This window comes from Staurois parvus, unplaced genomic scaffold, assembly GCF_062004578.1.
Source record: "Staurois parvus isolate SC_StPar_1 unplaced genomic scaffold, SC_StPar_1.0 ptg000303l, whole genome shotgun sequence".
NCBI lineage: Eukaryota > Metazoa > Chordata > Amphibia > Anura > Ranidae > Staurois > Staurois parvus.
This window is the reverse complement of record NW_028318099.1, coordinates 15,787,945-15,812,114: the sequence shown is the minus strand read 5'-3', so window position 1 is coordinate 15,812,114 and position 24,170 is coordinate 15,787,945. Positions and strand designations below refer to the sequence as shown.

The following is a 24,170-nucleotide window of genomic DNA, read 5'->3' as shown; positions in this document are numbered from 1 at the left end:
TTGCCCTGTTGATGAGATTCACATATCATTTGCCCTGTTGATGAGATTCACATATCATTTGCCCTGTTGATGAGATTCACATATCATTTGCCCTGTTGATGAGATTCACATATCATTTGCCCTGTTGATGAGATTCACATATCATTTGCCCTGTTGATGAGATTCACATATCATTTGCCCTGTTGATGAGGTTTACATATCATTTGCCCTGTTGCTGAGATCCACTTATCATTTGCCCTGTTGCTGAGATTCACACAGCATTTGCCCTGTTGCTGAGATTCACACAGCATTTGCTCTGTTGATGAGATTCCCATATCATTTGCCCTGTTGCTGAGATTCACATATCATTTGCACTGTTGTTGAGATTCCCATATCATTTGCCCTGTTGCTAAGATTCACATATCATTTGCACTGTTGTTGAGATTCACATATCATTTGCCCTGTTGCTGAGATCCACTTATCATTTGCCCTGTTGATGAAATTCACATATCATTTGCCCTGTTGATGAGATTCCCATATCATTTGCCCTGTTGAGATTCACATATCGTTTGCCCTGTTGCTGAGCATTTGAACATGGCACATCTAATTCTTGAAACTTTGGTAGCTTTTTGGATTATTTTTTTTCTAAGTGAAAGAGCAACAATCTTAGCTAGCTATCATTTGCCAGCGTCCTGGAAGATCTCTACATTGAACTGTAAAGGAAATCTTCAGTTGCTGGCTGCTCTCTGTATTCACTGGCTGTTACTCACACAATCTATTCAAGTAGGTATTCCTGATTAAAAAGTACCTTCTATTGCTTTCGTCCTCTTCAGATCTACAGATTTAAAAAAATTTTTTTTTTTGCTGCTGTGACTTGACTTCCTGTTAAAGGGTGGCTACGTTCAGAGTCCATTGATGCCAGCCCCTGTGTTGCAATGTCGCACTGTGTGTCCCAGTACATCACACTGTTCATTTTTGTTTTTTTTTTAAACAAACTTTACTGAAACTTTACTCTGTGACATATCATAAAATACTATCAGACAGCATGAGGTGACTGCGCTGTGTTGGAAAAACATACTGCATATATTACTTTTTTTTTTCCGTGCACACTGCACTCACACCGCCACACAGCAGTGGTGTGGACCGGGAACACTGGAGACGAGGCATTTTGCCTTGTCTTGTAGTGCGGGTATGGTGGGACTGCGTTGGAATAGCCACTCAATGCAGTCCCGTTATGAATGTACCCTTATACTCCATGGTCCCACTGTGTTTAAGTGCATAGTCAACCCTCACTTGCTCGCTCCCGAGATGGACCATGGTCTGTGGGATTTCTAGTGTACAGAGAGCAGTGCACATGACCGCAACTAACGTGCACTGCTTGTTCCAAACAAGCAGAAATGAGAGGGAAAAGGACAGGTTTGGGAGCTCACATGAGATATTACAAGGAGTCATAAAAACACAGTAAGAAACTATTTAATGGAAAATAGATTACAGGACCATTAAGTAGTGGATGTATATTTTTGGAGAATAAGGATATCTTTAGTGTCACTTTAAAGCCAGTATGCAGATTAGAGACTCTGACTTTGCTGATGAGCATGCTTGTTTCAGGTCAGTGTCCCAATAAAAACTCATGCCAGGGACAACCAAGCAACTAACATTTTCGAAAGGAGGTCAGTATTGACATGCCTATACTTCTCATAGTGGAAGTTTCCTCTTATTACATTTGCCATGTTTCCAGGCTCAGCACTCAGTTGGTCACCATGCTGTAAAATAAGCTCAAAAAGTGCTAGTGTTCGAAATTAAAAGCTGAAAGGAGGCCTCTATGCAAACTGTCCCCACTGTCTCAATGCTGTTTTAATAAGTCAAGGTTTACGTAAGTGTAGGGTTGTGGAGGATGGTACCAGAATTTAGGATATGTGTAACCAGTGTGACTGACAGGACCATGGAAGAGGTGTTTATTTTACTAGTTAATTAAAGACGTCATCCTCAGTTATGGTTCAGTTCGTGTGAAAGTGACATTTGAGCCCTCAAAAGTGAAATACGAACATCTCATTAATTAGACTTCAACCACTCCATGTGGTGTGAACACACAGATCAGGCTGCAGTGTTCGGTGAAAAGCCACATGTGACCACCCAGCAGTCTGGGGTAACCTATGTGGTGTGAACATCATCGGGGCCTCATTCAGATTGAAGTGCGGATATAGACCTAGTGATCTGCCACTAACAGATTAAATTGCAAATTCCTTGATGATATGAGTCCTGTTTTATTAATTATAAAGCTAAATATCCTAGATTGTAAGCTCCAAGGAGAAGGGCCCTCCTAACCCTCTTGTATTCAACTGTATTGTTGCTGTATTGTCTCCCGTTATATTGTAAAGCGCTGAGCAAACTATTGGCGCTATATAAATCCTGTATAATAATAATAATCCATAGCCATAGGTGTTTATTTCATGGGAAGGTGAGGCAGTCAGTGAAAGATCTTGATAGGGTCATACACTCTTGCAGGCAGGAATCAGGATTGGCAACCAATGGTTACCAATAATCGTTCAACAATTTAGGGTAGTCAGGCTAATGAAAACAGATCTGGGATTTGTTCTCATCATTACGCTGCTCATTCCCCCCAAGTTTCTAGGTTTACTTTGTTCCGAAACCAGGGTAGTCAAATGAATGCTCAAAGAGGTTGGCCATACATGGCTAGATCTTGCCCCAATCCAATAACATTGCTACAAAGATTGGGTGAAGATTGGGCATTTGGTAGAAATTACAAGTTCCTTTCAGTTTGTTCATTCTCTCAGGAAGAAGGGGTATAAGCTACTACACAGTCTACTGGGCAAGTTGGGCAAGAAGCAGTGGTGGATCTTGGCCCTACAAATGGCAATCAGATATCTCCCTACCTGTCTTACTGTCTTTGGCCAGCTTTGTATTGTCTAGAAAGATCAAGAAACCGAACATCATCATTTATCATATTGAAGTTTGTTAATTTAATGAATGCATTACTAACAACAAATGATAAGAACTGAGCATTGCCTGATACAAAGAGTAATTTTGCAGTCATTGTTGAAACACTGACAAGGTACCTTTGCAGGCGTTGGTCCCCTAAGTTTTTTCCGTTCCTCCAAACTAACACTGACAACAGTGTGTCAGCTGAAAAGTTTCAGTTGAGCAGTTGATATTTCTTATTCAGTTTATTGCTCTTCTTTTTCAACGGTTTGCACGATGATCATCGTTCAAATAACTTGACAACCTCAATGTTTGTATCTCAATGTTTGTGGTGTTCAAAATGGTCTGGCTCATAGACTAGACGTCTATAAGACCAGAGAATAGATTGAATTATGAGTGTGAACTAAGCGCTGGGCTCCTGATGAAACAGGATTAGACTGGGTTGCTGTGCCTTCAAGTAACATATTTCATGTTGTAAGAGATCAATAATTCCTGGCTCCTGTTTCATCCTCCTGTTTTTGATGATGCTCAGAAGAAAAAAAAAAGCTGCAACCAATTTTTGATCTGTTCAAAGCACGTTCATGAGCCCTTGTGGTGACGGATGGAGCAATAGATCAGATTTATACCTTCTACGGGCTCTTTCTGTGCTGACCCGGCCATCCAGATTTGTGGGAACACCATTTCCTGAGTTGCCTTCCCAGCCGCGTGTTCAGCCCTATGTGAAAGAATCCCATATTTCAGGACATGTATGCTTCTAATTAGGCTACTGTATTATGATACTGCCACAGGGAATAAAATGTTCAGTGTTCATTATTTCCCATTATTGAGGTCACCGATGAAAGTGAACCAAAGTCGAATAAGAGAAAGAAAGAACCACTTCTTGTTCTTGTTTTTGGTGGGAAAGGAAAGCGGCAGAGTAAAATATGGTTTGTTACATATTTAATATTAAACAAAATGTGTTTTTATTTAATATCAGAGGTTCTTATTTATTAAGGAATGTGTCTTAGAGTCTATGCTAGCTTTGAAGTTTCTCTGGAAAGTAGATTCAAATCTGTTTGCTGTGGCAGTCAAGTCATTGCATTCAGATGAGTGTAGAAACTGATGTCAGTATATTAGAAACCATATTTTGTTTAAGCCACTCTGAATGGACTCTTAAGGGTAAGATGATGGTCATGGCAAGAGCACCATGTCTATAGGTACCAAAGGAGCACTACAGCAGACAACACATAGACACCAAAGGAGCACTACAGCAGACAACACATAGACACCAAAGGACCCACTACTACAGCAGACAACACATAGATACCAAAGGACCCACTACTACAGCAGACAACACATAGACACCAATGCACCCACTACTACAGCAGACAACACATAGACACCAATGGACCCACTACTACAGCAGACAACACATAGACACCAAAGGACCCACTACTACAGCAGACAACACATAGACACCAAAGGACCCACTACTACAGCAGACAACACATGCACAATGGATGTTGGAGAGAGAAAAGTTGATTGGCCTGGATATGTTTCCAGACCAATTAGCATCATTAGTTTTCCTACACCTGCACTGGAGGTGCCTGCATAGTCCATAATCTTATACACCAAGCCAGGGATGTCAAACTGGTGGCCCTCCAGCTGTTGCAAAACTAAGTCCCATCATGCCTCTGCCTTTGGTAGTAATGCTTTTAACTGTCAATCTTGCAATGCCTCATGGGACTTGTAGTTTGGCAACAGCTGGAGGGCCGCCAGTTTGACACCCGTGCACTAACCAGTCACAAGTGTTTATGTCCCATAACTGTAACAGCCTACTCTTGTCTATAGCTATATAAATCCTGTATAATAATCCATGATATAAGTGATGTTTAAACTGCTGCAATCTTATATGTGATTGGCTTACTCACTAAACCATTAAACATACAACTCCTTGCACTATTTTATGAAATAAGCCCAGCAGAGCCACAGTTCTCCATCAAGGTCAATCCTATTGTTTTTAAACAGCAGCTCGAAAAATGTTTTTTCAAATTTGAACCTGTTTGTTGAATTCCCCCCTCCCTGTTAACATTTCTTGTTATGTGGAAGCTTTTCTTTTTTCTTTACTTTTGAATCATTTTGTTGTATAGTCAAACTGGGCAAACATTCTGTTACATTTAAAGGCAAAATAAAACTACGGAGGAAAACAGATAATAGTATGTATTTGTGAGTGAAAAGTTTCAAACATGCTTAAAAGTTTCTGCAACCACCTAGGGAGCCTTCAACTTTTGTAAATAATATATATAGAAAAGGGAATGATCCTTTAATGGTCTTTTTAAAATAAACAATTTGTGCTTGGCGAAAACATTGTAATGGGGTCAAGTGTGCCCAGGGGCGGACTGACCATTTGGAAACTCGGGCACTGACCGAGGGCTTGGGGTCAGTAGGGGGCCCCATGAGATGCTCCTGGTACCTTTTTCATAGGCTTTTTTGAGTTTGGGCATGGACACAAGGGCCCCATGATCCCCTATTGCCCATTTGGAAACTCGGGCACTTACCGAGGGCTTGGGGTCAGTAGGGGGCCCCATGAGATGCCCCTGGTACCTTTTTCATAGGCTTTTTTGAGTTTGGGCATGGACACAAGGGCCCCATGATCCCCTATTGCCCGGGGGCCCCATGAGTTGTCGGAGTCCGCCCCTGGGTGTGCCAGATATCGATACTGATGGTTACCCTAAACTGTTGAAGTCTTATTTGTGAATTACATTACTTACTAAACCATTAAACACATGTCTCCTTGTACAATGCCATGTAATAAGGCCAGCAGTGCTGCAGACCTCTGTCAAGGTCAATCCTATTGTCTTAAAAGCATCCCGAAAAGTGTTTCTTTTTAAAATGTGAACCTGACAGTTGAAGTCCCCGTGCCCTGTCCTGATCAACATTTCCTGTTATGTGAAAGCTTTTCTTTTCTCAGCCCGCCACAATTTGCTTTTAAAACATATTGTTGTAGATTTGTTTTGCAGCTGTATCCTAGAGAACTCAGGAATTCCAGCTGTATCAGTCAGTTCCTGAAACCATTTCTCCGATAACGCTTTATTTAGCTTCTTAATGGGGGAAATGGCATCTTGACACTTTTAGACCTTAGTTGACTTCTACTGAGCTTTGCTTTAATGCTTGTTGTTCTTCTGAGTATACGATGTGTATTTTGCCTGCTGAGCAGCCGGGTGACGTGATTGTAATCATCCACTTTGTACTTGCATCTGATACCCAACACGAGGACCCACATGTGAATAATGGATGAAAGGATGGAAGCCAAGGGTTAGAATGACTCACTGCAGGCACTACTGGAAAGAAAACGTAATGCAGTTCATTTTCAGCTTGTACATTACTCTCGTTTATAGAGACGAGACGTGACTCTAAGGATGACTGTATGCTGGGGGATGTTCAGTGGTGATGCAGCAAATTTCAGAATTGCTTTCAACAGATGTATAGTATAAAGATCCATACACACAGGCTTTGGAAGAATCTGTGGTCCTGAGTTGCTTTAAGCAAGTCTTTAGAGCAACTGTTTAGATCATCAGATAGCACTTTAACACAGGGCAATGACAATGCTTTGCTGAGTGCCTGTGTGTGTTGTGGCGTTTGGCTTAGTACGATTTGCCAAAGGGTGTCAAGAATGCTCCATTATGATGCTTAATTATACTGTGCCTGTATAAGGCAATGTGGCCAATCACAAGCTTGGCATACTGTTAAATGTTAATAGAAGTCTACAACTATTCCCCTTACCATAGGAAAAAACGAATAATCCTTTCACTGCTTATGCGTTCCAACAAAATGTCAGGAGGCACAGTCACATCAGATAGCAGCACCTGGCAAACCTTTTGAGGACAAGCAGATCTCGTAGTCACCAGTGAGGTCTCCCCCTACTTGACCTGATCACTTTTCACTGACTGGCCACCACAACAGTTGCTCCTGAGTTGATGTAAATTACACTTGGCACATACTCAGTGAGATTATTTTCAGTTGAAGATGGATTCATTTTGCAGAATGTTATAAAATCCTTTTAGTACATACTCGGAATAGGGCTTTTGTGCCTCCTTAATGAAAGTGTCTAGTAAAATATTTTGTCATGTATAGAAAGCCCAACAAGACTGGCGTTTTGCTTGATGAGAACAAAAACAAAGAAATAATAGGGCAATTAACTGTAGCAACCAGTCAAGTTTCACTTTTTAGTTTTCTAATAAGGTACAGTACATAAATCTAATGGAACACTAACATACTCTGCAAACATCCTAATGTGTATTAAACAAAAAAAAAAGGTACATGTCCTGTTTTTGGTGCGTTGTGGTGTGTTGACATTCCATTAAAATTTACCGTAATTGGCTGCCTTATAGTGTATCTAAACCCAAGAACAAAAATGTTGTCTACTATATTATGGCTTACCAGTCCTTAAGCTGGGCATAGATGACCAGCTGGCTGATCGAAAAAATCTGAATGGACCCCCCCGCTGTGCCACTGTATTCTGACTGCAGTGCTGATCGAATGAAAATTTAACAACATTCCTGTTCCCGAATATTAGATTGACTACTCTTGAATGGGAATGGCCATGCTGAACCAGCCAATTTCTGATCCATCTATGGCCAGCTTTATTATTTATTTATTACAGGTACCTATATAGCGTCATCAATTTACGCAGCGCTTTACATATATATTGTACATTCACATCAGTCCCTAACCCTCAAGGGGCGTACAATCTAAGTTCCCTAACTCACATTCATACATACACATACTAGGGCCAATTTAGACAGGATCCAATTAACCCACCGGCATGTCTTTGGAGTGTAGGAGGAAACCGGAATACCCGGAGGAATCCAACGCAGGCACAGGGAGAACATGCGGATTCCAGGCAGGTGGTACGACCCTAGTACTGCCAGGTGGAAGTGCTAACCTTTTAGCCACTGTGCTGACAGATGTGTTGGCTGCATTAGGGCCTGTGTCCATGAGATTTTCTTCACTCCAAGTGAGTTTTGGACTCCTTTTACTGGATTTTGCATTCCTATACAAGTCTTCAGGTTAGATGCAGTCAATTTTTTCTGAACGATCTCCTAAGTATCTCACACTGATGTTAAACTGAATTCATCAACACAAAGCTAAAGCCCATTGGCACAGCCCTTTATTTTTACATAGGGATCCCACTAGTAAAGCTGGATTTACACATATTAACATTTGTCAGCAGGAACCGGCTGAATTTAGATCCATGTGTACCCCTCTCTGTTCAGCAGAAGCCAATTGTTAGATTGGCCTCTGTCAAACATTCCTGCTGGAAAACCAGCATTTGAGCAGCCAATGGATGGGGACCCCACAGTCAGCAGTCAGAATACAATAGCACATTGAAGGAGATCCCTGCATCCACATTGCTTGTGTGGATGCAGGAATCTGTGAATGTGTTTATTTTTTCTTTTAACCCATTCAGTATGTACAGTATACACAACTAGCATCCACACTTGAGTACTGCTTTGTGTAAATGAAACTTTAGACTGGAATGTCTATTAAGGGATTAGTCACCAATTGTAAGTACTGTGTAAAGTGCAGCTTGAGCTATTGAGGTTTGTAAACAGGCTTTTATCAAGAGAGATAAAGGAAATAATAAAAGGCTTACCTGCTAAGAAAAATACACACCAATATGAGATATTTAGTAGGTTCCAGTCAGGAACTCTTTTTCTGTGGTCACTTGGGCTGCTCATACACACACTAAGATTTGTTTAATTCAGCCCGCAAGCAGTACAAAAAATTCTAATTCCTCTATCCAAACTATACAGTCTGGGTCCAAAATGTCCAGCTGGTCTATTATATTCTGACAGCCACTGCATCTGATTTGATGCAGCCAATGTTTGTGTGACATTTTACCACCCTGCTCCTTCAATTTTCTGAAGGATGTCAGGCGGGATGGGCCAACAGGGCAAACTTAAGACTGTTCATCAGGAACCAGACACACTCTGAACAGTGTATGGCCAGCTCAAAATATGGCCATGATATTAGCCTATGCTTGGACATGAAATAGCAATCTGGCTGTGTTATAATACCTCTAGGTTCAGTTTAACCTTTAATTTAACCCACCAGGCTTATATCAAGTAACAGGACAAAGTTATCTGTCCTCCCTGAGGGCTTTCTTCTATAGCCGATCTAGAGGGACTATTGGTGGCATTAGATCCTTCACCTATCTTTCTCCTCAAGATGCTGTAGTATTAAATCTATAGGTACCTTTTGTTATCTAATTCAAAATATTTCCTGTGCCGCAATTGATCAACTTCTTTCATGATACTACTATTACGGATAATTGGCACAGCAATATACAGTATTATGCTCATTAAAAGCCAATTAGAGTTAAACTGACTATACATTAGTAGAATTTGGTTTGAAGTGTTTCATTAGAAGAATGTTTGTTTGATTTTCTAATTGTTAGTGGGGTCAATCAACATTCATTTTTAACCACAGTGATGAGAACATTCAAAGGAGCAGAATGGAAATTGTTTTCTCGAACAAACTAAAATCTGTTTGTGGTTTTTGTTTGGTAAAGTCCATTCGAAAATTGAATGTTAAAAGCAGACAAAATGTAAAAGTACTATCAAATGACATTCGTCCAGTCATCGAATATACAAAGAATTTTTGTATGGATGTTCATACAAATGTTCATTCAAAAATCTACTAGTGTATAGCCAGCTTTAGATGGGCTAAAAGCTCATTGATGATTTACTTGCCTTTTGTGGTGTTAGGATAGCATATTCTGTGTTTTACAAAGGTAAAACTGAATTTAAAATTCAGAAACAAAAGACAACTGTATAAGGTCTGAACAGAGGGAGTCAGTGCTCTGTATATACCAGAATGGCCTAATCTAAACCGCTTGTTTCCTGGGTGATTAATGGTGCGTGTGGTATGACCGTGTTCTGGTAAGTGAGGAGCGGAGATGAGAGAGTTGTTAAGGAGTGGAGATGTTCCAGTTGGTCACTTTCTCTCACTCTGGACTTTCTGACCAGCTGGATTTTTGTCCCAGGGCAGTGAAATTTGAGATATTCTGACCAGTCAACTGTGTCTTGTGTAACATTTCTGACAATTGCATTGTGTGATAAATCCTTCATTAGTGAAATTCTACTTATTTCTTAGATGTGTTAATGAAATGAAAATTGCAAATCAGTAAAGCCTTGTGATTTAATGGGTCAGTCCACCGAGAAGTGCTTTTCCGCAAAATGAGAGAATCTGGTGTGCTAAAGTTACACACTTGGCTTCTTATCTCTATGGGATTCAAGCTTAGATTGTACACCCCCTGAGGGTTAGGGACTGATGTGAATGTACAATATATATGTAAAGCGCTGCTTAAATTGACGGCGCTATATAAGTACCTGAAATAAATAAATAAGCGCTAAGATCTACTATGAACAACATTTTTGGTCTTCACAATAGGATGCAAAGATCATGTGAGGAATGCAGCAACCAATAATGAGCAGTCGTAAAGTAAGACTAAAACCTACATTTTACAGCTAAGGGAGCTGCCATCTTTGCCAAATGCTTTACAGTATTTGCAATGGGGCTGCACATGAGATTAGTTATGACACAAACAATTTGATGGCTTGACAGTTCAGTTGGGAACGCAAGCATCAATGACAGTAAGCATTCACGGCATGCCTTAAATGTAGTGGTTTTAGGAAATTTAGCTTCCAATTTTTTATTGTATTGGGCCCAGGAGCTTTTAGCCATAATGTTCTAGTATGCCCACAATATTAGAACATTGTGGCATACGTAAGTGGCAAGCAATTCCCTGTAGCGCTACGCTGTAAGCATTCCCACTGGTCACCAGTGCTGCCAGCTTCTTCTAGTCTTTCTTCGAGGTTCTGACTCTTCGTCCACTTGGTTGGCTGGGCCGCAATAATGTTACTCCCATGCATGTGCACGAGTCACATTATCACTGCACAGATCGGTGCTGTAAATGAAAGTTGCACATGCAACAATGGCAAATGGTTGATAGCAGGTTGCTATCGTTGACTGCACTTTGCATATTCATATGATAAAGCCACCCAATCAGGCTGGTTTAAATTGGAGCTATAAAAACACTTTACATTAATCAGTAGATCTTAGGTTGGTGTTACCATATCATATTGTTGTTTTGAATAAATAATGTAGCACTTTCTCACCATCAAAAAAACCCAGTACTGTGATTTCTATAGCGCTGGCACTTTGCACAGCACATTATATTTGCATATCACATGAGTCCCTGTCCTTACAATCTAGGGTTTCAAGTCACATGCATACATACACATACTAGGGCCAATTTAATAAGAAGCCACTTACCCTTCCAGCATTTCTTTGAAATGTGGGAGGAAACCAGAGTACACAAAGGAAGCCTCCACAAGTATAAGGACAACATGCAAACTCCATGCAGTGTCCTGGTAACGAAGGCAGATCCACAAACATTGACTACCAGTTAATAATGCAGAGGGATTTGTACTTTCGATTGGCATTTAGATTGGAAGATGAAAAAAAGATTGACCCTATGTGCACAAATAAGCACAAACTATTGGAGACCATATTTAATTGTTTAACACATATTGTTTACATTAAAGTGTATTTAATTGAATTTTTTTTATTTTAGATAAAGTAAGGAAGGGTTAGAACTCCTATCAGATTTTATTTGTCGTCTGTTCTGCTGGGGAGATTCACCCTCTTTTTTTCTCTGTGATCACTGGGACAGAGAGTGAAAAGAATGTCAAAATTTTACAGTTATCATTGGAACAGGAGGTGAGGGAAAATTTCCCAGCAGGGACACTAGCTTCGGTGACAGCTGTCTTGAGATGATCTCCCCTTAGTGTTACTAAACCCAGGACCCTGCATTCACTATATCTGTTTTTTTTACACTACACAGAACATGGAAATGCAATTACTTTGATAAATATAAACTGCTAAATACTTTTTCTCATCAGCAGTTAGAGCAGTCTTGTGATTTTGATCAGTGTCCAGCCGAGCACTGGTTAAAGCTTGTAGGAGTAGTTTTCGTTCTCCTCTGATTGTCCTATCAGGCTGCATGACTACTGATCCTCTGTCTGGACAGTGCTGATTTGCCCTCTGCTGATCACATGCACTCTCCTAAAGAAAAAAAAAACTCTCTAGCCATACACATTAAACTGAGCATGTGCAGAGTATCTCCTAGAGACCTGTACTATCAGCAGATGGACTGGGGACAGTAAAAGAAGGGGAGGATCAGAGAAGACAGGATCAAACAGCATTTTTACACAATGTGGAGTGTTACTCCTTAGGTTCCACAGTGAGTACAACAAGCATGCTTTCCTGCATATACAGATTAATTTTCTGTTGTGGGTTTAGTAACACTTTAAGTTCCCAATACACTATACAGCACGCTAAAATGCATGTTTTTTTTTATAGTGCACTGTGGTGCAATTCATTATTAATGCCCTCCAAATGCACCTTTTTAATGCATTTGCGGTTACCATTAGTGGGATGCTGTGCTGGGAAAAAAAAAAAGAATGGGCTGCCCTAACACAACATATTAACATATGAAAAAAAAACATGCACTGTCACATAGCAAAGATATGAACGAAGTCTGAAGGAGATTGCTTAGTCAAATTGAATAGGTGTATGCTCCCCATGAGATTTCTTCTCACTTTGTGTTTTTTATGGTTAATAATTGAAGGGATACCTCTGCAAAGTAACACAGGCAGCAAATAGACAAACATTGATGGGTTCTAACCATCTCATATTCTGTCCAAATAATTTTTTGTCTTCCGGTTTATTTTGTTGGCTTCTTTCACATACAGCATATGTCTAAATAAAGTAAAGGAGACTACAGTTTACCTTTTAGAAGTTCTTCATCAATAGCAGTTTCTAAAAGGTGAGTAATTACACTGAGGACAAGGCAGTTGTAGAAGAATTTGAAGCAGGCGTTAAACTAATTAGAGAACAAATAGCCATCTCCTTTTACAGTTCATGTCACCCAAATGGCTGTAATGGCACAAATGGTGTTTGTTTCCTTGGAGCCTTTAGCAGGTTTAAATATCTTTCAAGCTGCTGTGAAAATGAATAAACAAGACTCAGTACTATACTAAGGTATGTGGCTGAAGGTAGAGTTTCATTAGGGATGGTGGCTTTTCTGTAGCAACAAATCTGCCTAGTTTTCAAACACAGTATCTACAGTATATTCGAAAGTCTGTGTTTAAGGCCGGATAATGGCCCGGGGATTGTTTTGTGGCCTCTGACCTGAGCTCCAACTGTGCTGAATACACCAATCAACCATAAATTAATGACCACCCACCTAATATTCAGTAGATTCCTCATTTGCCACCAAAACAGCCCTGGCATGGATGTCACTAGGTCTCTGAATATATGCTGAGGTATCCGGCACCAAGCTGCCAGTAGCAGATCCTTTTAATTCAGTAAAGTGGGGCCTCCTAGGGTCAGACTTGCTTTTCCAGCACAGATGCTCGATTGGATTAAGATCTGATGAATTTGGAGGCCAAGTTAGCACCTTGAGTTTCTCAGATCATTCTTGAACCATGAAGAGGTGTACTTGGGCAACACTGTTTAGATAGGTGGTACATGTCACAGTAACATCCACATTATTACTAATATTATACAGGATTTATATAGCGCCAACAGTTTACGCAGTGCTTTACAACATATGGACAGACCGTACAATTACAATACAACTTAATACAGTAGGCATCAGAAGACCCTGCTTGTTAGAGCTTAAAATCTAAGAGGGAGGGTCAAGAGATACAAAGTGTAATAACTGTGGGGGATGATTAAAAAAAAAAAAAATTAAAGTACAGGACCCAAGGTTTCCCAGCAGAACATTGCCCAAAAGAGCACTGCCTCTTCTGGCTTTCCTTCTTGCCATAGTGAATCCTGGTGCCATTTCTTACCCAGAAACGCGACACACAATCACCCATTCATCCACATAATGCAAAAGAAAACGTGATTTCATCGACCAGGCCACTATCTTTCATTGTTCTGTGGTCCAGCTCTGATGATGCCCATAGTAGTTGCTTTTGGCTGTGGACAAAGGTCAGCATGGGCACCCTGACCATTCTGTGGCTATTCACCCCAATACACAACAAACTGTTTTCAACACATCAACTTCAGGGGCAACATGTTTACTTGCTGTAATACATCTCACCAACTTTCAGATGCCATGCTAATGAGATTGACCATGCCATGATAATGAGAAGTACTGCTACATGGTGGCACGGGTGCGTAAAATCACTTGTGTATATATACGTGATTTTGCATTTCCGGGTAGGGGGCGCACGCACCCTAACGGTGCCAATATTCGCGGATGCGGCTCTCAATCACCGGGTCCCTTCTAACTACTTGGCAGCTCAGCCATCTCTCCATTGATTAATGCTTGAACCCAACACAGACCACAGCATACCTATAGTATTTGGATGGTGGCCTGAATGGACCCTCTTCTCCTTTGCACTGGAACACAATATATACTTCTGTTGATGTGTATTCCATAGGGCAAATTACAGTTTGATCATACTGATCTTGTTATTTCACTTAAATAACTCTATGGTATTAGGTTGAGATCATAGGCAAAACCAAAACGGATTGGAAGAGGGGCAGGGAATATATATAAATGGAGAGACAGCTGCGAGGCATGGCGTGGTCACAATCGCTGTCATACAGCCTGGACTCTCTGTAGGAAGGAAGTTGAAAATTACAGGGAACATGGCAGAGTGAAAGGAAATGATAAAGCAGGAAGCACAAGGTGAGCACAGAACATCCCCCCGGCATCCGTGCAATTTGTTTCTATTTTTTACCAACTCACTGAGAACATTGCAAACTGAGTAATTCATTTCTAAAAAATTTTCCCTTGCTGGGCCCAAAGCTTTGTAGCTGCTAATCATCTAATGTGACTGCAGATGTTATCCTGGATGCTAGCAACACCTGCAACAACATAAACAGAACAATGCCTGTCACACTCACAATACATGGAAAATAATAGATGGATGTTAACATGATCTGATCACTAAATGATTAGCTTTAATTTGGTACAATGTATTCAGTTTTTTTATGCCTTTAAGGCTTGTAAACAAACTTCTATTGGAGTGCTTAGTACGTAATCCTACCATGCATCGGGTGTACAAAAAGGTTGTTGAGCCCTGTAGAGGACCTTTGAGGAGTTCTCTTTGCTAAAATGTGGACTGTGGTGTTGACCAGTGATAGCATTGTATACATTACGACATAGAGTTCTTACAGTGAACACTCAGGTGTAAGCTTCTATTTAATAGCCCATGTTGACAAAAATGTGATACGGAAGATGGTTGCTATTTCAAAATATTCAGTATCAAGTATTTTTTTCTTTTCCAAATGAGTGTCGGTTTTCACATTATCTGTAACCGATCATGTAAAAAAAATTGTCAGTGAAAAAATCTATTATTCTAGAACAATGGTCTTCAAACTGCAGCCCGAGGGACGAATGTATCCATTTGGTTGCCTTTTTCTGGCCTTTGGGGCACTATTCCATTAACTGACACCAATGATGGGACACCATTCTTCCTACTGACACCATTCACAGCACCATTCTTTCCATTGATACCAACAGTCGGGGCTTATTACCCTCCTTAAAACCAATGGTGGGGCATCGTTTATGTCCACTGATGCCAAGGCAGTCTGGACCCTTCTGTAGCTTGAAGGACAGTAAACTGGCCTTTTTGCTTAGAAAGTTTGGAGACCCCTGTTCTATACGTTAATAGTTCCCTGGCTATACAGCTGCTATTGGCTCAGAACACACATGGAGGGATTGCCTTTATTTGCTGAATGCTTACTCTAGCTGCCATAACTCATGACATATTTATTTTTCATGGTTACATTGTTAGGTCGAATAAAAAGACACATGCCCATCAAGTTCAACCAATAGACAAAAACAGATTTAAAACTTGCATCATCAGAACCCTAAACCCACAGTTGATCCAGAGGAAGGCAAAAACTCTTGTAAAGCATGGCCTAATTTGATGCTAGAGGCAATAAATCCCCCCCCCCCCTTTTTCTTTCCCATAATTGAAAGATGTTTCAAAACACTAGCCTGAGTACATTCAAGAGTGTATGTATGTGCATATATATATATATATATATATATATATATATATATGTGTGCGTGTGTATATGTGTGTATATGTATGTGTATATATATATATATATGTATATGTGTGTGTGTCTATTGGTTGAACTTGATGGGCATGTGATTTTTTTTTTTCCTATGTATATCTCCTAATAAGCGCAAGGACTGTACATACACACAAGCACAAATATTCGCATATACCCATCTGTATCAATTAGGACAGATTATTAGAGCATAAATCATGAATTATGAAATTACTGCTGTTCCAGTAAAGGTCTCTTTCTTGCAGAGGTAATGATTTTCCCAGAAGGCATTATGGGAATGTGGCCATCAGGGAGACACCATATGGTTGATGGAGGCATCCCCACAATGTCAATTGGGATTATACTCCAGATGGTTTAGAATGTTAAAGGACAGGTGAATGAAGTGCATATTGAAAGGCAGCTGCATAAAAAATAAGCATTACATCTGTACAAAAATCAAATTCAAATCTTAATATTGTCTGATGTTGTTGTGGATACTGGCTTTGTACCCACTTAGTCCCTAAATATAATGGTTCTTGAAAAGAATCAATTTCTTTTGCCCCATAGTGGCCAGCACTAAAAATGATGGCAGTAAATTACAGGCTGAGTTGTTGCTACGAGGCAACCATGATAATTTGTAGGTAAATGGACATGAAATGTCTAGGAGGTACCCTCATGGTTGAAATACAGGGACTGACTACTGTTGCTGACGATATGATATGATTAGACTTTGCTGTGTACTTGTTTCCAGTCTGTGACTTTGACTTTATAGAAGATAGTGGCAGCCAGGCAATTACCCTTTTTAGCAAGAATTTCTTTCATGGTTTCAATTAAAGGAGTTTTCCATTTTAAAGAAGAAATTGGAAAACCTTTGCAAATACCTCCTGCTGCTATTTAGCAGAGGTTACCTGCTTGGAATTTCCAATGCAGATCTGAGGCTACTACCACTGTAAAAGTGCTCGTTCTTCCTTAGCACCACATAGTCCACCCTTACAATACCAGTCTTAAAAGGGACCATTGAAACCTTTTTTTTTAACTTTATTCTATTTATGCAACCCATAATTTAATGCAGACTTTTAAAAACTCTGAACCACAGGCTTTTGTTCATGTCAGAACAGCTTTTCTCCCTATACATGTCTATGGGAATACAAAATCCGCTTAAGGCAGGTCTAATGCAGGTCAGGAGGAGGTCAACCGCATCTGTCACTAAATTCTGAGTCATCTCCGATGCATCCTAAACTGATATCAATAACAAGCTTGTCGACAAAGGCTTTAGGGCCTTTGTCGACAAGCTTGCTATTGATATCAGTTTAGGATGCATCGGAGATGACTCAGAATTTAGCTGGCAGATCAACACAACCATCAACTATGTGATATAACGCTAACCACACACAGCTCAAACTGCAACCGATTCCTGTGAATCAGCAGAAATCCAAGCCTTGTGTGGCCCTGCTGACAACACTTAGCCTGACAAAATTTGTTTGAGAAGTCGAAAGAGCTGGATGGGAAAAAAGTAATCTGAATAGTGGCTGCTGCCAATCAGCTGCAGTCACTGTTGGGGTATTCTGAAAGCAGGGAGTGTTAGCTGTCAAAATACAATAGCAGGCAGATTATTGATCCACGCTGTTTACAGTAGATGGAGGAATATATGGATTTCTCAGGATACTCCCAGTGAAATCTGTACGCCTCTGGCTAGCTGTAGATTAGGCTGACCATTGTCCAGGGGCGGACTGACCATTTGGAAACTCGGGCACTGCCCGAGGGCCCGGGGTCAGTAGGGGGCCCCATGAGATGCCCCTGGTACCTTTTTCATAGGCTTTTTTGAGTTTGGGCAAGGACACAGGGGCCCCATGATCCCCTATTGCTCGGGGGCCCCATGAGTTGTCAGTCCGCCGCTGCCATTGTCTCTCCAATTTAGTAAAACATGTATCTTTTTTTCCAAACCAGTTTTAATAAAGTACCCCCTGCCATGGGTAGATTCATTACAAGTACCCCTAGTTGAGTAAATGATATGTTATTCACTAGATAATAAATTGTTACAATTAGTAACAGAATACCCCCTGAAGCTGTCAGAAGTACCCCTTCATCCATACCACTAGTTGAGATCCTATGAGCAACAGCCTCACACTGCACAATTTGTTAAAGGAGAAGTACAGTGACTGACAGTCACTGCTCTCTGCTCAGAGGCGGCAGGGAGTGATTGGCAGTGTTCGGTCGCTCAGTTCTCACCCTTAGAGCTTGCGGGGGACAGATGCAGCATCAGATTAATGCTGCATCCATATAGGTAAGCATAATTTAAAAGAAAAAAAGAAAACCCCAAACTTCTCTTTTAATACATTTTATTGAACTAACAGATGAACCTCTGACTGTTACACCCTTACAGTCACAGATATCCACAAGCACATGGAGGGACCTGAGGAATGTATACTGGGCTCCCCTTTTGACACCACTGCATACACAGCCTAAAATACTGCAATGAACACTTGGATGGACATTGACAGAATGCCATATGAAAGGATCATATAGTACTTGGCAAAGTGGTGCTGGCCCTATTCTATTAAAAACATTTAAAAGGGAAAAATGACTAAGTTGCACATAGCATGCTAACAGATTGCAGCTATATCCTTTTCCTAGTTACAATGTGTAAGACAGGTGCTTTGCTCTTCAGGATTCTAAATACATGCTGCCAAATACAAGTACTTGTGTGAATTAGAAATGAGTGACCTTTGTGCATTGTGTACTGTAGAAATGTGGTGTAAGAAGCACGCAATCAAGCCATTAGTGATCCACTGTAAGCAGTGTATAGGATCTTGTTCATAAAACAGTGCACACAAAACAGTGATGGAAGGTAAAATTCCTTTTTGGGCTGTATTTGGCTTATCTGATATGCAGGATCCATGCCCTGTTGGGACTAGTTTCAGCTGCACCTTTCAATATTCATGTTTAAAACTGAATAATATGAAATACATTTATTTTAGTACAGAACCTAAATGAACAAAATGTGTAAAAATGCTCTTGATTTCCTTTGTTTAAAGTGTATTTCTGCTTTTGCAGTCAAATTTGAGAAAACACAACCATATATTTGTGTTCCATTTGCACATTATGCTTTAATTTTTTTTTAGATGTTTCTCAGGAGGAGGTGTCATGGCTGACTGCAAGGTTTTTTTGACAAACGTTAGGGTGAGCCTGTCCCAAGTCTGTCTTCATTAAAATACAATGCAGGACGCCCAAACTCTACATCTATAACCATTTGGTTGTCCCCCTTTGTAATGTACAGTGCTGAGTGAACTATTGGCGCTTTATAAATACTGTATAATAATAACAATTTGGTCTTAGGACAGATAGTGTTCAAATCTAGTTAGAACTGAGAATCAAGATCTGCCTGCACAGTACAGGTAGAGTTAATTATGGAAAACACAGCTGCTCTGCCCCCTCATACAAAAAAGCAAACTAGTAAGCATTTTCCTTGCTGGAGGGCCCAAAATAGAACGTCTAGAAAAAGTAAATAGCAATTTTTTAATTTGTTGGCTACAAATGTGGAAATGCTATTTAAATGATCCCTATCCTGTTCAGTTCTGTTGTTTGGGATTACCCACACATATCTGCAAGCAAACCGACAAGGAAGCAGTGAAACGAAGTAAATATGGATTGTTTATGCTGAGCCTCTAATGCGGCTCCATCATACCCGGCAGCTCTAGGATAAACACACACATACAAACTCTAAGTTGGTAGAACCTGAAGGTGCCCAGTTTGCCTACATTCTGGAATATTGCTCAACAGACCCAGAAATCTTAAGCTGGCTTTACACCAGTTGAATTTTGTTTGAAATTTTTCATTTTGGGAACCAATGTTCTGGTTATGGGTTCAATTGATGGTTCTTTTCGGCCATAGTGACAGAGAAATTTAAAGGAGCAGGATGGCAAATTTTTTCAAAAGTACGAAATTCGAACTGTGACTGTAATTGTCATTTAGTACATATGTGCATGTGCTAGAAACAAATAAAAGCCTGTTTATTATGTCTGGAACCCCATTTAAGTAGCAGGTCTGGAAGAAATTGTGAATGAAATTTGTTGACTCGATGGCAAGATCAACTACCGTAACAAACGATTTTTAAAATTTCTGTACGAACATTCGCGCAAACTTCTATGTATGTATGTATGGCTAGCTTTAGGCTTTTGGTATATGTTTTATAATGATTTGTCTTACAGTACATTTATCATGATAATATAATTGTTTTAAAAAAGAATTACTACCAAAACAGAGGCAGACAGACATTCCAAGTCTGGTTTTATTGTTCTGAAAGCATTCTCTCACTTTCTTCCTTTGCCTGGGGTCCATCACCCAGCTTGTGATATTTGACCTTGCCGTAGAGGTGTAAGCAGAGAAGAATGATGCCTCTTGCCCTTGGTGCACACGGCAGGTGTTTGTTATCAAGGGTGTAGTGTTAAAGCAAGGCTGTGTGTAGTTCTCAGCTCGCTGCCATTGGCAGCACAGGTTTTCATTAGCACAAGGCAAGGCATGGTGTCTAGTGTTTCCATAAATGTGAGCTAGTCACGCAACGGCCTCTTGAACTCCTGGCAACAGGCAGAAGCAGAGCAACAAATGAACAGGGGTAAAGAAATCCCTAGTCAAAGCAGAAGTGAGGTCAGAAGAAGCTAGGAATCTGGAGAGTTGAAAGGCGAGCAGGCAATGGGGGATTAGTGCCGGAGTGAGATGTACACGTTAGACTTGTAGAAAGCAGAATGTTTGGAGAAGGTTAAGGGCTGAAGAGATGATTCATCCTTTTAGAAGTGATAGAATGTGACTGAACTACTGTACAAGTTTAGTCTTTTGGAGGAAGATTTTAAAGTGTTAGCCAGATGGTGTATGTTACCGATACAAATTTCTTCTTATTCATGGAATAAAAATCCCAACTGTTTTAGAAGATACTATGGTTTTATGGTACCATGCTACACATGATGGACCTGTCCTGGGATGGCAAGCTTTTGCAAAAATGTACGCAAGCTAATAACAAACCGTAACAGGCCTGAAATTAGAAAGTAAGCTTTATTCTCTCTCAACACAAACCCTCTGCTGATTTTACTATACCTTCTCAATAATTTTACTTCATTTCTGCTCTTGCTTGCCTAAATGATATTAGCTGGATTCTGGATGGAACCCATGGCACATTCTGATCATGTAGCAAAATAGTAAATGAATTGGGATAAAATAAAATCAGTTTCTAATGATATTGGGCTTCTGAGAAAGTGAAAATATGTGGGACCCCATCCAATATATGGATGTAAGTGGATCACACTTACATTTGTTTTTTAATTTGATTTTAATCCATGTAATTATATTTTTTCAAATAAATTATTATTGTACAGGATTTATATAGCGCCAACAGTTTGCTCAGCGCTTTACAATGAAATAAAAACAGTTTCCAATGATATTGGGCTTCTGAGAAAGTGAAAATATGTGGGACCCCATCCATTATATGGATGTAAGTGGATGACACTTGCATTTGTTTTTTAATTTGATTTTAATCCATGTAATTTGCATGGGTCATGCTTGGCGGCGGTACTGCCCACCAAATGAACAGCTGCAAAGTATAGTAATCATGGCATGTGTATAGCCCTGAGTGGATGCATGTTCTCCTTTATGTTGGTGGTTAGGGGGGTGGTAAAACCTATGATACCCCTCCACTCCTCACTCCATTCCATCCCCCACAGCCATCTCCTCCTGTATCACCATCCCCTCCCTCCTAGACTGTAAGCTCGAAAGGGCAGGGCCCTCTAAACCTCGTGTATTGTGTATTGTTTTGCTACTGTATTGTCTCATGTCTTGTCCCCCATTCTAATGTACAGCGCTGAGCAAACCCTTTGGCGCTATATAAATACTCTATAATAATAATAATAATGTAATTATATTTGTTCAAATAAATTATTATTATACAGGATTTCTATAGCGCCAACAGTTTGCTCAGCGCTTTACAATATAACGGGAGACAATACAGCAACAATACAGTTCAATACAAGAGGGTTAGGAGGGCCTGATCCTTGGAGCTTACAATCTAGGAGATTATGTACATATATCCACATCTTCTATTTGTCTATGTGGATCTCTACAAAGTTAAAATATTTCTGAGATGCTTGAGGCTGTGTTTATACTTCTGCCGTGTAAAACCATGGATCAGACCTAACCCAGCTTCTCGGTGTGCTGTTGTATTAAAAGAAATGTCATTTTGCAGGCCTACATAATAAAAAAAAAAATTTATGATTAAGGGGCAGCACAGTAGCTGGTTAGCACTTCCGCCTGGCAGCACTAGGGTCGTTGGTTCAAATTCCAGCAACGACACTACCTGCCAGGAGTTTGCATGTTCTCCCTGTGCCTGCGTAGATTTCCTCCCACACTCCAAAGACATGCTGGTAGGTGAATTGGATCCTATCTAAATTGTCCTTAGTATGTGTATGTATGAATGTGAGTTAGGAACCTCAGATTGTAAGCTTCTGAAGGGCAGGGACTGATGTGAACGTACAATATATATGTAAAGCGCTGTGTAAATTGACAACACTATAGACGTACCTGTAGTAATAATAATATGATCACATAATAAAGCTGACTGTCACCTTCCAGAAAATTTGGGTTCAATCAGACCTATATGTCCTTTCTGCATATTGGGGCCTAATAAGATCACTTGACACAGAACAATGAACCTTGTGTTATCTATTCTAGCTCTTCATGGTAATAGTGGGCCTCAAATATTGGAACTGTCTAAACCTTTGGTGGCTAGAGAAATGCTGTCCATACACATGACAGTTATAACCAAATTTTGATTGCAAATACATTCAGCAACTTTTCGTAGGTTATCTTCATCCTTTTAGTTTTTGCATTTAAATGTAGGTGAAATTGGCTGAAATTTGCCAGATTGGGACACAAACCTGCTATCTAGTTTTGGCCATGTCCAATATAGTTGGTTTGTGAATGATCTTTCAATATCCAGATTAGTCTTCTCACTTCTTATGTTGATCAGTAATGTACATTCCCAATGCAATAAACTGATAATCTTTAGAGGTTATGTGTGTTGCTAGCTTTCTCTTTGTTTGGCAAGAAGGTAACCACTGAATAATGGAACAGGCAAAACTACATATGGACTGGTTTGTAATGAAACATACATTGGCAGATATAGGAGATACCTTTTTTAGGTATAGGATGACCATACGCTGCCCAACATATGCAACCAGTGAGCAAATTTCAGCATCAATAGAGATATCTGTGCCATGTAAGAATTAATAGCAGGGCACGTTTGATTTTTACTAGTGTACATTATTCCATTCAAAGGTTTCAAGACATGTTAAAAAGCCTCTGCTGATTGTTCTGTTTTCTCTGTAGATTAGAGAGAGGTTTGATCACCCATTGGCTGGGCAGGAAGAAAATTTAGCAGCAGGCTCTGGCAATGCATGATTTGTACTAATCAGAATAGACAGCCTTCATTCTCCGAGAGATCTCTACCTATATCCACATTTGGGTCCCAAAAATCAGGTCATATATAGGATGCAAACAACCTCATTTACCTTTTGAATGTGAAGGATCGATTTGTATTATTAGGCTGGCCATAGATGTGAAAATGTCTTACCAAGAACAATTTTGCCCATTCTTTTGTAAGGAAAGGACTGACCATTGTTACTCACACGGCTTACCTGATACACAGAAGCATCTTGCACACAATTTACAACTGCCCTCCTTTTTCACTAGTCTTTTCACATCATTTTTTTACAAACATTTGAGTAATCTTACTGTGTCCTTTCCTTTATACATTTAATGTGGGCAGCACAGTGGCTAAATGGTTAGCACTTCCGCCTGGCAGTACTAGGGTCATTGGTTCGAATCCTGGCCATGGCACCTCCTGCCTGGAGTTTGCATGTTCTCCCTGTCCCTGCGTGGTTTTCCTCCAGGTACTATGGTTTCCTCCCACACTCCAAAGACATGCTGGTAGGTTAATTAGATTCTGTCTAAATTGGTCCTAGTATGTGTATGTATTAATGGGAGTTAGGGACCTCAGATTGTACACCCCTTGAGGGTTAGGGACTGATGTGAATGTACAATATATATGTAAAGCGCTGCGAAAATTGACGGCGCGATAT

The 24,170-nt window shown here is 40.1% G+C and overlaps 1 protein-coding gene across 2 annotated transcripts in view; it reads left to right on the top strand.

Annotated features, from left to right (window-relative positions):
* Positions 1 to 24,170, top strand: part of LZTS2 (leucine zipper tumor suppressor 2) — a 213,105-nt gene that overhangs the window by 154,625 nt on the left and 34,310 nt on the right. The gene's annotated exons all lie outside the window — the stretch shown is intronic.